This window comes from Carettochelys insculpta, chromosome 4, assembly GCF_033958435.1.
Source record: "Carettochelys insculpta isolate YL-2023 chromosome 4, ASM3395843v1, whole genome shotgun sequence".
In the NCBI taxonomy this organism is placed as follows: Eukaryota; Metazoa; Chordata; order Testudines; family Carettochelyidae; genus Carettochelys; species Carettochelys insculpta.
Genome location: NC_134140.1, coordinates 84,694,985 through 84,713,442, shown reverse-complemented (window position 1 = coordinate 84,713,442; position 18,458 = coordinate 84,694,985).

The window sequence follows — 18,458 nt, the reverse complement described above, 5'->3', positions numbered from 1 at the left end:
GAGGAGGAGGGGAAGTGGAAGGCTCAAAGAGGTGGGGAGAGGAGAAATGATAAGTGTTTTGAAAGAGGAGGAAAGCAGCTGCAATGAGTGAATGGGCCAAGGAAAATATTAAAGGGAAAGAGAGAACAAAAGAGATGCAAAAGCAAAACTGATAAGCAATATACACACACAAACTCAAATAAACCTGCAGTTGCAATCTCCCTCCTCAAAAGAAACGGTGCCTACATTTTAAAGTGCCTTTAAAATTCACACATAGTCCCCCATCAATACCGTACAGGCAACCATATTTAAAAGCAGCAGAAATGTAATATTTGGATCACAGCCAAATAATACTGAGGAAAAACCACTTTGTTGGCAGGATATGAGACTGCTGAAAATATGTATTATCCCGCTGGAAATACTACAGCTGCTATATCCCATTCCACATTTGGTATTTCAATACTCCTTTCAGGTTTTAGTGTTGGAGAAGACAGGAATGGAAAATTCAGGCAATGAGCCACTCCTCCATTGTCCTTGGAAGAAGAGAAAAAAGTGTCAGAATAATTAATTACTTTTTCAATGTTTGTAAAATATTGGTGCAACAAAGGGATGGACAGAAAAGTAAGGAAACCCAATACGAAGTTAGCTGAACATTTTTTCCTCATTCTGGAACTTTGTACTCTGGCCCTGGGGTGAGCTAACCTTCCCTGGAAGATAGTCTTTCAAGACCACATCATTCAGATGGTATTAATATTCCTAGCAACCTTTGAGCTAAACACCACAGGCGGGGCAAAGAATAGTTGAATCTTGGTACACTGAATCCAAAAAGGCTTTTGTAATGGATTCATGGGCAGGGTTAAATGCACTCAGAGGTGATTTCACACAGTTCATGTGTTAGACAAAGCAGACAAGATCTTAGGAAAGTGGCAGGGGGCAATGCTTTTGCGGTGAAAACTGGGGCAAAGAAGTGAAAGCAAAAACAGCTTATTTTTTCCCTTACATGCTTAAACTGGATTTGAAGTGAGCTCACTGGGTAGGATACCTGGGCAGTGATATTAAAGGACATTGATGCCTACTTGTTAAAGCTAGGGTGACCTTACCTCCCCAGGCCAAATATGGGACAAGGGGATGAGCTAGTGTCCTGGAAAAAATGGGACAGACGGTGACTGAAACAGTGCAGGGGTGGCTGCCCTGTAGAGGCTGCCACATTGCTGGGGAGGGGAGCTCCCTGGCTGTGGGGGGCAGCTGTAGTTCCCAGCTGGGAGCCAGGTGGCAGCCATGCTGCTTGGGCTCCGGCTCCCCCAAGTAGCGGGGAGTTGGGAGCCAGGTGGTAGCCATGCTGGTCCAAGTCTGGCTTCCCTGAGCTATGGGGAACCCAAAATATTGGGCTGTCCCAGCCAATTTGGGACGGATGTCACCCGAGTTAAAACACATTCATTTAAAATGTTGTGCTTCTGGGAGAAAAATTCATCCACTGAGAAATACAAAATAGGAACGAATAGGACACAGTGAGCCCTACTTTACTTAGGGAAGGAACTTGGAAACCAAGCCCTAAAAGCAGAAAAGGAACCTAGTGAACTCATATGGCAGAAGTTTCAAGGAATCACCGTGGGCTTAATCCTTCACTGTGCTGAGAACTTTGACTGTGAGCCAGTGAGTCATTTGCTATCCCATGGGAGAATTGCTTTCAGGATTAAATCAGGCTGAATGGATTTTTCACAGATTTGGTATGTAGATGTTATTTATCTCCCAAACTCACTTCTGTCACCCCTTTCCCATTTTGATCCACTCTGAGCTCTTCCAATGGTTCTGTGAAAATGGATGAGGATGGAGGCAACCACCCCTACACTATGCAACTTTTCCGTCCTCCATCAGACCACCTCTACTCAAGAGAAGAGCTGCACCTGGAACCTGAGAAGATGATATGACACTTGGTTAATGACTATATATATATTTGTGAATGTCTTTCATATATTATAACCTTTAAATATGCATTTTGTGAGTTATTATTCTGATGGTTATAAGAATGCACAGAATGTGGTTATATTGCTCTAAGACATCAGGTATTTTCTTCCACTACAGATGACAAATTCATGTTTTGTGGTTGTTAACCCACCCTAGATCATGGTAGCTGTTGACAGATTCAGCTGACATGATTTAATTGTACTTAATCTTTGCATTATCCTGAAATATTCAATTTGTTTCTCTCTCTCTTCTCTTTTCTTCTTTTTACATATGTTATTGACATTAGACGTGCTTTAAATACTAATGTCATCTTCTTCAGTATAAATGCAGATCCTTTTTTGATTAGTGAATCAGTACTGAATCAAACCTTATTTCTGTGGATAAAAACAAAAAAACAGTCAAGTAGCGCTTTTAAAGACCAACAAGATAATTTGTTAGATTTATTAGCTCTGAAGATTTATTAGATCTGAAGAAGTGGGTCTGTCCCACGAACGCTCATCACCTAATAAATTATTTTGCTAGTCTTTAAAATGCTACTGAACTGCTTTTTTGTATTGATAGAATATAGACTAACGTGGCTCTCTCTCTGTCACTATTTCTATGGATGTGTTTGATTTTCCTAAGTATGGAATGAATATTATCAGTAAATAATTTTCAGCCTTTGGTATGTTCATGAATTGATTTCTTTGATTCTTCCTTATTTTTTGTGCGATAGATCATATGCTATAGCGTCTGCTTCCTGGACAACTAACAGTTTTAATGTGGGAAAATAACATGTAAATAAAGAATAATATTAGCTGGTCTTTATTCATTCAAACTTCCAGTATGAATTCTTTTTGCATGAATAAAACATTCATGGTAAAATTCCTGAAATTTAAGTCAAGTCACCTATGTGAATACATCTGCACAACTGGGCCCTTAATTTGCTTTGTCTGCTAGTGGCTTCTGATGGTTAATTATTCCTTTTTATTTTGTTTAAAACATTTGAAACTCTTTTAAGAAATGTATTAATTTTTGTAATGAAACAGAATGATTATAGAGTCTTTCACAATTACACCAGAATACAATAATAATAAAGAATATATGTATTCAGATAAGTAAAATAAATACATAAGAAAAATATGCAAACTGTACTACATATATGGAAAGTGAATTTTCAAAACAACTTTTAGAGATAGCTGTCCACCTTCTGAACTTTCTCTATAGTGTCTCTCAGTGGACATTGCTATTTTATTCACACTTCTAAACAAGACCCCTAGGTTTGTTTACTGTGCAGAGGAGAACTGAGAAGGAAGAACCCATTCATATTCCTAGGAAAACCACAACTGTGAAGATGTGGTTCTAATCTGGAACTTGCCCGTACAGTAATGGCATTTTCTTCCTCTAAGCTGCTCCCTTGCGCATTCAGTGCCATATCTGCTAAATTCAGTAACAAAAATAGATTTTACTGATTTTTAATCCCATTAGCCCCAAATAACCATCACAACTAAGACTGTCTGAGCTGGATGCTATTTCTTCAAGTACACCATGAACAGAACAGTTCACTGCGTTCCACCTAGTGATCCAATCAGTTACAAAGTCATGACTGGCAATTGGACTGCACAGGTATCACTGAAGACATAGTCTGGAGACAATGGGGTTACACTGCTGAAACTGCGCACATAATTTGTCTTGCAGAATCTTTAGCACTAATGGCCATGACAGTGCTATGCTAATGACAGTTCACGAAATTGCAAATCGAGAACCATTTGCAAAATTGTGTGGCTGGCAGAACAGAAGCTGTGTGGACATGCTTGTCAGCAAAGTCCTGCTCTGTCGCCAGTCCCTTATGCAACAGTCAGATTTAGAATAACTTCAATAACATGGCCTCTGTTCTGCTGGCATCCCACTCTGCTGAGAGCAAAATCTCATGCAGCTATGCTAACTAGCCATGTGAGTTTGCAAATGGTCCTTCATTTGCAATTTGGTGAACTGTCATTAGCATACAACTGCCAGCAGCAGTGCTCTGCTAATGGGCCCTCTGGATGTGGCCAATGATAATAAAATGAAGACAAGAAACCTCTTTGATGGCTTTTACATTTCACCTTGAGCTTGTAGGGTTAAGTGTCAGGAAAAAAAGAAAAGATCTTTTTAACCTGGAAAGTTGGCAGAGCTGAAGCAAAAACATTTGAAGCATAGTAAAATGAACCTCTCATAATACCAATTCTAAAAGATCAATTTTCAATGTAAAGCTATATAGTTAAAAAAATAAGTTAAAAAGTATTTTAAAAAGGTAGTTGAGAAGTATAACAGTGTAGGGAAGGCAAACTGTGCAGGAAATGGGAATCTCAAACCTATTTAGTGTTCGGCTTACTCAAAAGCAGAACCCAAAGTATTACTACTCATGCAATTCTTTTTGTGATGGCAGACGTCCTGTTCTGGACATGTCACTTTTTTCCCACTAAGTACTTCCATAGAAAGTGTATGGGAAGGTAGAAGCCAAGCTGCTAGAATAAAGATAATCATCATGGAAGATGTTTACTGTACCAGATTAGATAGATAAATAAAAGGGATCTAAAGGCCATAATGGATGACAATTTAAACATGAGTCAACAGCATGACACTGTTGTAAAAAAAGCAAACATCATTCTGGAACATATTAGCAAAAGTATTGTAAGCAAGGCAGAAGAAATAATTTTTCTCTTCTACTTCATTCTGCTTAGTCCTCAACTGGAGTCTTGTGTCCAGTTCTGGGCACCACATTTCAGGAAATAGGTGAAGAAACTGGAGAAAGACCAAAAAAAAAACAAAAAAACCCAAAATCATTATAGGTCTAGAAAACATGATCTATCAGGGAAGATTGAAAAAACAAAAAACAAAAAACAAAAAAAACCATAAGGTTTGATTAGTCTGGAGAAGAGAAGACAGAGGAAACATGGTAACTTGTTCTGAAGTATATGAAAGGTATTTACAAGGAGGTGTGAGGAAAACTTCTAAGGATAGAAAAGAAACAATGGAATTAAATAGCAGAAAGGGCAGTTTAGGCTCCACATTAGGAAAAAGTTCCTGTCAGGGTGGCTCAGAACTGGAACAAATTGCCCAGGGTGGGTGTGAAATCTTCATCATTGGAAATTTTTAAGAGCAAGTTAGAAAAACACCGGTCAGGGATGGTCTAGATCACTCTCGAACATGCCGAGGGTGCAGGGGACTGCATTTGATGACCTCTCCAGGTCCCTTGTAGTCCTATGATTTTATCATTCTATGACTTGATTCTCATATTCCTCCCCTGGGTGGCAGAAGCTTTACACTTCACTGACAGTGTAAAGCAGCTCTATAGCTCATACTGCAGCTACAAGAAAAGTGTTCATTGCAGGGGAGTCTTCTGGTTGGATAAGAATGAAACAGCAGCTCTTGCATTACTCCCTTCATACTAAAATAACAAGAAGTCCTGTGGCACCTTATAGACTAACAGATATTTTGGAGCACAAGCTTTCATGGGCAAAGACCCACTTCATCAGATGCTTAGTCTAAACGGTGCCTCAGGACTTCCTGTTGTTTTTGAAGATACGGACTAACACGGCTACCTCTCTGATACTACCCTTCATACTGCCTTTCAGCAGAAATGGCTGAAGTGTTCCTATTTCCTGACGGTTCCTGACAGGGACCATTGATGGTAAATGTAACCTAGAACAGCCTCAAGGCTGCACTATAACATGGAACTACCCTGGTGCATAGCCAGCTCTGTGTCAGACAACACACAGACCACCTCTGAGCTACACTGTGTGAACCTTGCTCACAAATGAAGGTCTTGGCTCGACTCTTTATACCATCATGGTCCATTTTTTCCTTGATAGTACTGTACCTGGAATTTATCACACCCATTTTGTGAAGATGGCACAATTCTGCAGAAAGTTTTCAAAATGTTGTTCTCTGTAACAGATAGCTTCGTGCATTGTGAGTTATCCTCTCTTTCTCTCAGAAGCTGGGAAATGAGAAGGCGGGTTTGTACTTGTAAGCCTTCCTTCCAAGTCCCAGACTCCCATATGGATATTGTTGCTAAGTGTAGTCGCACCCATTAGAGCCCTAACTCAAACAGACTTCATTGACTCATCTGCTGTTAAACAGTTGCTAAATTGTTGGATTATTTTTGAAAATTCTCACTCTCTCATTGTTTCTTTGGCACCTCTGTCATTGTCCTGCAGATCCTAAGAGAACAGGAGAGGTGGATGCATGATGTGAGGATGTTGGCATCAACTGCACTTATTGTACTGGCACATGCATCACAAACCTTCTAAGTCTGGCAGACCCATCTAATAGCTTATCTTCTAGGTCAGGTAGTAAGTTTATTACAACCTGTTCATTTTCAGGGAAACGGTCAGGGGAACATGTAGAAAAAAATTGTGGTGCTCTTTACTACAGATTAGGAATTGCCTTGTATGCCCCCTGCTCACCCGCACCCCACCCCATTAATTAAAATCAATAAAAATATGGCATATTAAAAATAAGTGATTCCTTCAGTGGTCCTCTATCCTACAATTTAAACATTATGCACCTTTGCCATGAAAAATGACTAATGCTACTCTGTGTTGGCAGAAATATTAACCTATCTGTTGGACTACTTTGAAGCCTTGACAAAACCAGTCAAAGATCTCACTGTTTACTAGCCAGGTTGCCATTTCAAAATTCTGTTTAAGTTCCTTCTCTTTGACATTCAGGAATATATTTCAAAGCATGGCTCTGTGGATGCCAGTCAACAAAGGGCTGTAGTGAGGAAAGAGACCTAGACCTAGACGGTGTAATGACACAGTGTAAAACTTAGCTGCTTATGCATGGCTGTAAACTAAATTGGTAGAATAAGAAATGTAGCCCAAGGCACTTAACTCCTAATTTTGTCAGTAAAGAACTAGCTAGTGAAAATACATTTCTGAAATCAAAGTGAAGGCACCCAAAAGGAATTTAAAATACTAAAATAACCTACATGTTACCTATTTGTAAGGTTCTGATGGTGTGGGCAAAGTGGAAGAGAGTTATAACAGGAAAATAAAAACAATCTCCTCCTATCCCTCCCAAAAAAACCCTCCAAACAAATACGTTAGCTGTTAGGATGCTGTTTTACTGGCAGTAAAGTCATATGCCTGGTCAGAAGTAATCAAGCTTGCCATTTGTAACATTAATTAAATATCTACACAGTTGAACAGATGTTCCAGAAACATGTAAGGTAAAATCATTACAACTAGTGATCCTAAATATTCAATCTAGTTTCTGGCTAACCTTTAATTTGTAACATAATAATATGGTCCATAAAGTCTCTCTGGAATTATATTTAATTATGTGTTCACACAAGCATTTAAATTATTTTCTTTTATTTCTTTGTAATCTCAGTTATTTTTTCTATTCTTTTTTCACTTGTAAATAATAAAGGTTCTTATGGAACACGTATAACTTTATTTTCTAAGCAGCAAAATTAGTTAATGTTTGTAAAACGCTTTGAACTAAAAAATGATATGAAAGTCCCTCTTTACTAATAATAGTTCTAAAAATAATAGTTCTACTCAGAACCGAGGCATGCAAGATCAGAACTGACTAATTCATGAGTTCTTCTCATGCCTTCAGTGTAGCAATAAAGAAAAAAAAAATATGTTGTGTGTCTGATGTTTCTGTTGCTCTGGAAAAACAAACTTTAAAAGTGTTGGAAAAATATGTTTATACAATAAAGAAGCATAAAGAATTCTGTTCACTACTTCTATGTATGTGCAATCTACAGCATCTAAAAGCATTACAGTCTTCTGTTGCCATTCGATCTAGGTTTTCAGCTCAAATATTCTGCATGAGAAATGGCATATGAAGGTTGTACATCATTTGGCAACCAATGGACATTTGCTTTGTTCATTTAAAGATGTTAAAATGATTAGTAAGGTCTAATAGCGGATGCCAGATGCAGATTGCTTCATCTATTTTGACACTGAATTATGTGGGGGTTTCACTATTTATTGACAGCTTTTGGGCACCAAATAGTAGTGTGTACATGCTATATCGGCACCATTTTCACCATTGCATGATAAACATTTAAACTTGAAACAGTCACATATATGGTATAACGTTTATTTGTTCATTGGTAACCATTAATTCTTCAGAGTTTTCAGATAAAGATCTTTCATATAATTCGCTGACCATGATGGGTCTTCCAAAATAAACAAGCACAGGGACTCCTGATGGTCACCAGTTTACTACCAATCCAGATTCACCAGTGGCCAAAAACAACTTACTAGGACTGGATGAGCAGTAGATCACTTTTCTGGTGCACTTAAACCAATGAGAGTCTTATCACTACCTTTAAACAGAGTTGGATAGGAACTACATTCTCTCAAAAAAACCTCTCTGATGTGGACAAAGTGAACACCTCTCGCAGAGAGTGGAAGTATTTTGTTAACAAAAGTGCCAACAAACAGCATTCACACTCATGCTTTTGAGTGACAAGGCAGTGTCGACACAGGTTTGTTGCTAAAAGGCAGTGTAGTGTAGACATACCCTAATTCCTGGCGGCAAGTTACCTGAAGAGGTCGGAAGTCTGAGGGTGAAAATCTGGTTTAACATATCCCTGTTTTAGGGACTGGAATGCTGCCTAGCACAAGATGGGAGGTTATGCTCCTCATGACACTGCTTCCAATACTGCCTGGCTCAGTATTTTGCAGGTCAAATCTGGCCTTATATACAAAATTTCAGCCATTTCACAGTCAGAACTTTCCAGTAACATGAATGGAGCTTTGAGGACCAAAGCAGGTCCTAAGTAATGTGCCTTTGGTTTATACATAATGTCCAATATTCAGTCTCTTTCATCTTGAAACTAATTAAAAACAAACAAACAAGCAAGCAAAAAGAAAGAAAAACAAAGAAAAAAGAAGCAAACAGAATATCCAGTGCAAATTCAAACCTGTAACAATCTTTACATTAAAATATCTGAGGGATTATTAGTCAGCCTAATTGCTGTTTTACAATAAAGTTTTAGCATTCTGGATAAAGTGTTTTCTGTACAATAGGTTCAAATATGAAACTGCTTCCATCCCCACAATCATCTACTTTAAAATATGCATGGTTGCTGGAGGGGTGGGGGACTGCTGCCAACAGAAAGCTTCCTAAACCACATTTTTCAGGGCCCAGGCATGTGTGCCTCTGAGGACTGTATTTGGCCTTCATGTTATCAACTGAGAAATGTGGCGACACCTGTGCAAAGTTGTATTTACAGCTCAGGCTCAGTAAAAGGATCTTGAAACTGTCGATCTGGGTCTACAGAAATCCTGTCAAGTTCAACACAGGCCGTGGCCCAGTGGCTGCAGGATTCCACAAACTGCACTGTAGAAACCCAGCACTTTTAGTGAAGAGAATTCCTAGAGCTCTGGAGCTATAGACCTTTTTATAAAGCTGTCAACTGAAAGTGCTGGGTTTTTACAGTGCAGTTTGTGGAATCCTGCAGCCACAGGGCCACTGCCTGTGTGGAGCTTGACAGGATTTCTGTCGACACACATCCACAGTTTTTGGATCCCTTTACGAAACAGAATTCCTAGAGTTCAGATTTCTATAGATTATCTTGCTTTATTTTTAACCTTTCTATTTGTTGTTAATGCACCTTCACCGTGGTTAACTGGGTGCTGTCCCAGAAACTCATTGCATGTTCTTCAATTCTGCTTTCTCATACTGAAGGCCTGAGGCTTCTGTGGTGAGCCCTGAATTATGATTATGGAGAAGACACAAGAAGTCATTCTCCCACTCTACTCTGGACTGGTTAGGCCTCAGTTGGAGTATTGTGTCCAGTGCTGGGCAACACATTTTAAGAAAGATGTGGAGAAATTGGAAAGGGTCTGGAAAAGAGCAACAAGAATGATCAAAGGTCTAGAGAACATGACCTATGAAGAAAGGCTGAAAGAATTGGGCTTGTTTAGTTTGGACAAAAGAAGATTGAAGGGGGACATGATACAGTTTTCAGGTATCTAAGAGGGTGTCATAAGGAGGAGGGAGAAAGCTTGTTCTTCTTGGCCTCTGAGGATAGAACAAGAAGCAGTGGGCTTAAACTGCAGCAAGGGAGGTTTAGGTTGGACATTACGAAAAAGTTCCTAACTGTCAGGGTGGTCAAACACTGGAATAAATTACCTAGGGAGGTTGTGGAATCTCCATCTCCAGATATATTTAAGAACAGGTTAGATAGATGTCTATTATGGACGTTCTAGATAGTACTTGGTCCTGCCATGAGGGCAGGGGGCTGGACTGAATGACCTCTCAAGGTCCCTTCCAGACCTAGCATTCTATGATTCTATGATTCAGTGTTATTTGAGAGAGTTTGTCTGTCAGTTTGTCTGACTGTTCAAGAACTCCACCTAAACTGTTAGTGCTAGGACCACCAAATTTGGTATACCACTTCTTCTTACTGTAACTTAAAGCAAGGTCAGGGTGTGGTTGTGCCAGGAATAGGGGATGTGCTTGGACAGGGATTGTTTCTCATACTAACATACAGAAAATAGACAGAATCACTAGGCAGGTGAAAGGGGCTGGCTGGGGGGTGCATCTCCTTTCCCCGCCATCTGGGACTGCCCCAGCCCTGAGCTTCCCACTCCCATGAACCCTGTAGAGAGGGCAGGGGGGCTGAAATTCCCCTCCACCTCTAGATTTGTACGTGGACTTTGCTGGCTGTTGTCCCTCACTGGGCAGCAAGGGGAATGTGTGCAGTTTGCTCCATTCGTCACTCTGGCTAGGGAACGCAGGGAGCTGTGCCCTTTGCACTCACTCCCTGTTTTCAAAAAAACCCAGTCGTTTAAATAAAGGCTGTAAATTTTCCCTTTATTCTCCAGCCCTCCCTTCCCCCAACCCTTAACTGAGTTAAGGATCCAAGCAATGTCAGGTAAGTGCACTAGTTATACTTTGCAAAGATGGTACAATGATATCATATTGGTGTAGGCACTTTTGAAAGTGATGCTATTGCATAGTGTGTTAATGTAGTCTCTTCACTAATTGCACCTTCTAATTAAATAAACTCCTTATCTTTGAGAAGCAAATTGATTTTGTGCTTCAGATACCATCAGTGAAATCATGGGGATTGGTGAGATCCACAGCTAATAATTAAGTACACAGTTGTAACTTTAAGGCAATAGTTACCAAGTAAGAGCCAATCAGGAAAGGACAAAGTGTCCCTGGTTTGGTGCTCAGTTTAAAATATCTTGAACTGGACTGATTCATAGCAAGTGCTGAGCACCCTCTGGCAATGAAGGACATGGAAGGTGGGTCAACTTAAACATCCAAATCTGTACAATGCTTTTGAAGATCTGAACCACAGTGATTGGACCACAAGGTTACAGAGGGAGATATCTGAATTGGAATTTATTTACAAATTCAACACATTTAAATTAGGCCTTAGCAGCAAGGTCAATTATATGCATTACAAAAGCATTGCTCTTTGATATTCACAGGAACCTCACACACCTTGCTTAATTTGCTTCATCTACTGCTTCCCGTAGTGACAGGTAACTTCTTTCTTTCTCTCCTTTCCCCCTGACCCCGGCTTCCACCTCACCCTGTTATATGAACCCTGGATTCTAATTGTCTACTCTGATAATCTGAAGAAGTGGGTCTTACCCACGAAAGCTCATTATCTAATAAATTCATTAGTCCTTAAGGTACTACAGGACTGCTTGTTATTAATTGTAATTTTCACTGAACACATATGCAGAGAGTGATTTATGGTGTATATTATTTCAGAATGTGCAATGATACATGCATCAGAACCTGGCGCAAGCTGTTTAGTAATTTCACAAGTTTTCATTTTAGTTGAGCAGATGTGTCTATGTCATGATTTCCTTTCTGAGAACTACTCATAATTCAAACTAGTGACTGGGTAAACCCCAAACACAAAGCTAAAGTTAAAGCTCCATTCCCACCCCCACCATGCCACTCCAAACTTCATTGGCTTGTCAATTTCTCTAGAAAATTACATCTATCTACTTTGACTTATTGCTAAAAAGGCTATAAAATTATTTTGTCACCTCTGGGAAGTGAAGTTCCATTTTCCTTTGAATTTTAAATGATTCTTACCAGAATGCTCTCTCTCTCTCTCTCTCTCTCTCTCACACACACACACATATTTTCTTCTTTTGTCCTTATGATGCAAAGTGTGCCAATGGGAAACATATCTCACGTCAAAGGTACAGCTAAAGGCCAGAGGGTTGTCCTCACTTATTGCGTTGCGTGATTTTCATATGACCTTTAGCCAGACGAACTGCAGCCCTCAGATTCTTAGTAGGGAATAGGGCATGTGGATTTGAGGAAGAAAGTTTATGAAAAACTTTCAAAAGTCACCTGACTTGGTAAGGATAGTTAACTCTGTTTGGTTCATGCTGAGTTTAAATAGTTTCTGCCATTCTGCAAGATTCTTTAAAGGAAAATAACACAAAAGGAAAGATTCATCCTTGTAAATTTTATACCAGATTCATCATAAGAGATTCAAATGTTATCCCTTTGAAGATGTGATGTGTGTTAGATAGCTGCAATGTGACTTTGAGCTTCAGCACTCTCTGGAATATATTTTGTCCAAGTCCTGCCACAGATCAATATTATTCACTGTCTGACCACTTCTGAGGATGCTTTGTATGGTGGTCAAAGAGCTTGATTTCTACTGCAGCTTGTTGCTTTTATGCCGCAGATGGATTTAAAATGGCCACGCTTAGCTGACTGTGCAAGATTGGCTATGCTAAGCAGAACAGCTTTTTTGTGTCAGTGGAGCTATCGGAGCTGGCTGCCACCTACTGCAACTGGCGAGTGCAGAACCCAGTTGTGTAGAGAACCGGCTTGGGAAAGGAAATAGAGTTTGTTGTGTTAACTTGGGAAGCATATAGCAAGGAAAGGTGGATACTGTGATTTTTGTCTACAAATCTCCCTCATTTGGGGACCTTATTACAAGACGGTTGCCCTTCATCTTGTTTGTCACATTTCTATTTTGTAGTGGAGCTGTTACAGTAACTATGTTGCTGAGTCATGCAAAGACTTCACTGTGGCTGGACTGAGGGTGAGAGGTATAGGAACACCTTTTCCAAATCGTCAGTGTATATGCAGCAACATTTACATGACTCATTGTATCTTGTTGCTGTACATATTTGCTATCTTTGTCATCTCGGTCACCTGGGGCCCATATGCTATTTTGCTGGAAAGCAAAGGAACAGTTTTTGAAAGGAGTAACAAAAGACTCATGTTGGTGCTTTAGGAAGTTCTGATAAGAGAGGTAACAGAAGGCATGGATGAGACTGTAGGCAGCAATTAGAATGAGAACAAGAAGCAGTAAATCTGTCATACTATCCAATGACTGACTATATTTATGTTGTGGAACTAGTCTTACAACTTTTCCAAGGGCATGCCAGAATCATCTAGGGGGAACCAGTTTGTTGACAGAGCAATCAGAAAATAAATTAAATGCCAGGAGGCCTGTTGTGCATCTGCCTAAGACCAGCTAGTTTTTGTTGCCCTACAAGATATGCTGGTATGTGGTGAGAAGGGGCTGGGAAAATACCACCACATTAATTCTTTAGTAACATTTTCATGTAATCACAAGGGTTGCCAGACATCCCACAGTCTGTGGGACAGTCCCAGATTTCAATCGGCAGTAATGCAGCCCTCATTTATGCAAACCATCCCTCAGAGCTGCTGATTGAAATCCAGGGATCCAGAGGCTGGATGGAGCTGCCAGTGGGGTCCATGCCGCAGCTGGCTCCCAGCTGCAGGGCTGCCAGGGTCTCCCTGCTGCCTGGCTGGGGTTACCATGGCTTGGGCTGCTGGCAAGGCTCCACGTGTCCCAAAGAACTTTTCTTAAAATCTGGCAACCCTAAATCACTATCACCTTCCTGGGTTTGCATCATTCTGCGTTCACTTTCCACCAATCTGCTATTGGCAGGGCTGTTTGCCAAAGAGCTGAATATTGCAAAATCTGCATGGAAAGTTAACTCTGAGTTAGATGTGTAAATTTCTGCTGGGTCCTAATTTTTGTAAATGTTCCATTCATCCAGCCAGGTAAAAGAGACATACCACACGATATTTGTGTCCCATAAAAACCGGCCTATTTGTACTGCAGTAGCCCCCTAAATGTGCTGTGTGCGATCTCTCTTTTTCTGTGTGTGCGTGTGTTTGTGTATGTGTATGTATCTATCTATCTATGAAAGCCTGCCCCAAAACTTTCACTCAGAATCAAAAAGAAAAAAAGAAGAAAAAAGGAAAAAGGATAAAAAAACCCCCAAACAAACTAGCAAACCAAGTAGACAGAGAGTGAAGAAATAAATGGCCCCATGCATACAAACAGAAAGGTCATGGTGATGACTGGCATGTGGGATGTAAGCTTTTCTTTTTAAAATATACTTGTTTAATAGTTTGTTTTAATTTGAATAATAAAATCTCAGAAGGAAATAGTCATGACCAAGCTACAGACCAAGGATTTTTCACAAGCAGAATTTCATACAATACATTCATGAACATAATTAATCTATAGATATTTTACAAATTACAAAAGAAACAAAAATGTATCAATACGTTATTAGCTAGGTATTCTGATCCTGATCCAAAGCCACTTGAGCTCTGTGAATGTCTTCAGTGGGTTTAGATCAGGCCCTTTCTATTGTGTTCTGCCTTTTCAACTAACTAATACTTAATTAAAATAAAGAAAACCAGGGAATAAATTTTGTTTTCTGGGGCTTTTGATGATGGACCTAGCAGCAGTAATAGTGCCAGCTGCTAATTAGTTTGGTTGTTGTTTGTTTTACAGTTACATATGGGTAGACAGACGGGAGAGACCCAGCATATAAATTACTGTTATATTTATTATTTCATAACTTTGTTTTCCTTTAAAAACTCATCTCCTTCAGTTTGTTTTTCAGTAAAATATACCCCATTGCTGTTATCTTTCTAATTACCCCTTATAGCGCCACCTCTCAGTGATGCAGGTGTCTTTGAATTTGGAATGACTATCTCCCTTTCAAAAACAAATGTTCTTTAAATTTGTGATTCCATACATGGTATGCTTTGCAGTTAGCTACTTCAGAGAGCATTACATTTAGAGGCATCACAAACCTTTACACAAGTAGGCCACATTTACACGGGCAGCTTCTGTTGGCAAAAGTGGGCTTTTGTCAACGAAACTTGCTGAGCATCTACATGGTTAACATGCTCTGTTGAGAGTTGTTGACAAAACTCAGCTGTTCAGTTGGCAGGTTATACCTCTCCCTGATCAGGTATAACACCTCTGTCAACAGTGTTTTTTTGACAGAGTGCCCGTGTAGACATGTCTGTCGACAGAGAGGTTTTCCAGTTCCCTGGGCAGCCCTGTTTCCAGAGCTTCCAGTCAGCCATTCTGTTGAGAGAGGGCAGGGTAGTCTGGCTGCTCTCTGTCGAAGGAGCGGCTTGCTCTTTTAATCTTTGTTTGTGTGTGGATGCTATCTGTAGACAGAGGTACTGCCGAGGTTTCTCTGTCAACAGTGACCTCTGTCGAGAGAGGGTCCCCATATAGACATGGCCGTAAAAATTTAGTCTCTGGTCTAAAACAAAAGACCAAATAATATATTGAGTTTATAGATATGACTATTATTTGGCACATTGGGTTCACCTTCTCTCAAGTGCTAGGCCAAGGAGTAACTTTAACATTGCCTTTAACCTGACTCTTGTCCACCCACAGAAATCTCTCCATAGAGATAAGGGGGTTTCAAATCTAACCTCCCTGACCCAGCAAGGACCTGGTACACAGCTTCAGGCCAGGTCTACACTAGAAGGTAAAATCAATTTTAGATATGTAAATCCAGCTATGAGAACTGTGTAGCTGTAGTCAAGTTATCTGAAATTGATTTTTGCTGCTATCCACATAGAGGAAGGCCAATGGGAGAAACTTTCCCATTGAATTCACTTATGCCTTGCAATTGCCAAGAGTACCAGAGCCAACAGCAGCACCATGACAGTTAGATTTAGCACATCCCCGCAGGGTGGTCTAAATCGAACACCAGATTGATTGCCAGTGGGCTGATCTTCCCAGAAGCGTAGATGTATCCTCACTTTTGCTGATGCCCCAGCAAATATTTCAGTGGAGATGCAGCCAGAAGCTACAGCTCAAATTAGCATAACTCATCAAATGGTAAACCAAATACTCTACTTATCTAGTCACTCTGTACTTCTGATCAAATCAATCTATGAAGGTCCAGCATTGTTCAGTAGGGGGTCTGCTCTCAGTTGAGCCAAGCTGCCTTAAGTGGAATAACTTGAGCTAACTGTTGCAAGGAAGACAAGGCTGTCGATAACATTTTTCACTAGTTAAGTATTTCGGGACAGATTTTTAAAGGTATTTAGGTGCCTAGAGATGAAGGCATCTATTGTAACTTTCAGAATGCAGAGGCACCTAACTTGCATTTAGTCAGATACTTAGGTGCTTTAGAAAATCTTAACAGACACTTCTCTACTGATTTAGGTGCCTAAATAGCTTTAAACCCTCTGTTTCCAAAATTGGGCAAACTATTAGTTGCAGCATGTATTTCTCCTGTTTATCTTTTTTTCCCTAATTGGAAGTTGTCTGTGGGTACTCATTTAATAGTCTCAGAGGAGTAACTGTGGTAGTCTGTTGTTTCACAAAAATCAAGCAGTCCTGTAGCACCTTGAAGACTAACATATTTATTCATTAGGTAATGAGCTTTTGTGGGTAAGATCCATAATCTGAATAATCTCATTATTTAATAAATATGTTAGTCTTTAAGATGCTACAGGACTGCTTGTCATGTACTAATGTTTCAATGAATAGCTTTAATGTACATATTTGAGCTATGAATTGTTATTTGCAAGCTGTTTGCTGTGTGCATTTAGTTGATTATTTGCTGTTGAAGCTTTGTGACGGGTTTCTAAATTCAAAAAGTGTGTTTTATTTTTCTGGAATGGATGATGTGACCTTTTAAATGACTTCTGCTTTTTTCCAAAAGGAATTTTATTCCCTCACTTAATATATTCTGTGTATAGCTTAAATAAATTTCAGTTGGGGCCATAAATTAGCTGTTTGTGAACATTTGTATGAACAGAACTTCAGTTGCATGCATGTTTGTAAACAATTAAGAAGAATGAGACATGGACAGGCTGATTCAAAACATTTTCTCTTTTTTTGGCAAAGTCATTGAAAAGAGGTTTTTATGTTATATGACCAGCTCTGTTATTGTTTTACAAACATTAACAAATTATTTTCACAGCCACCTGTGAGGCAGGTACAGGACTCCTGCAGTTTGTCATCTACTTTTACAGGAGAAAACACATGGACAATGATAAGGGAAGTCTGAACACCAAGAGTATTACAGAGCCAGCATGAGAATGTAGAACATAATGTTATGTCCACTTCATGAGGACATACTGCCATGCAGGAATGTGAGTATTGTGCAGCTGAGGCACTTCTGGCTACTCATGATTGAATTAAATAAAAATATATTAAATAAACACAAACACATTCTGCTGACAGTCTTTTATTTGTGTTCCTGAAATGTTCATTGTCCATGTTTTGGGGCACTGCTCAACAGAGAGTGAGATGCATCCATAGCAAACTAAAAACATTTTAAAACAAAAAACCTGTAAAGTAGCACTTTAAAGACTAAGAAAATAATTTATTAGGTGAGGTTTCATGGGACAGACCCACTTCTTCAGATCATAGCCATACCAGAACAGACTCAATATTTAAGGCATAGAGAACCAAAAATAATAATCAAGGTTGACAAATCAGAAAAAAAATTATCTGCTTTCTTGTTTTGATAGTATATAGACTATCACGGCTTTCTGTTACTAAAAACATTTTGGTTTTTAAAACTCTACAGCCAAGGCTACACTACCATTCCTCTTTCGAAAGAGGCAGGCAAATGAGGGAAATTGAAAATGCAAATGAAGCACAGATTTACATATCTGGCACCTAATTTGCATATTATTCAAAATACCTTATTTTGAAAGAAGAAAAGCAGTGTAGACATAGCTTTTTTGAAAGTAATCTTCAACTTCCAACTACCATTTTTGTTTTAGGAAGAAGGATTTGTTCAAAGATGGGGTTTACTGTCGAAAGAGCCACGTCTGCACTGCTTTTCTTCTTTCGAAAGACGAATATGCAAATGAGGCACCAGGGATGTAAAGCTGCACCTTATTTGCATTTTCTATTTCCCTCATTTGCATGCCTCTTTCGAAAGAGGAATGCTAGCATAAACACAGTCTACTTGTCACTGGTATTGCAATGGGTAAGAAAAGGAGACCGCTAATGTTTTTACACAACACATGGAGAAGGTTAATTTTTCAATAATTTAATTTCTAAATATCAGTCATATGCCAACTTCATTCCCAGCATCTATTTACATATTTACCATAAAGACATTAAAATCACAGAACATATTGTTCCCAGAATAATGATGGTTTTTATGGAGATTCCACCAGAATCTGCCCCATTACAGTTAAAATACCAACACGGTTCAGTCACATTTGCTTTATTTACACGATGTCAAGTTGCCCGTGCAATCTTC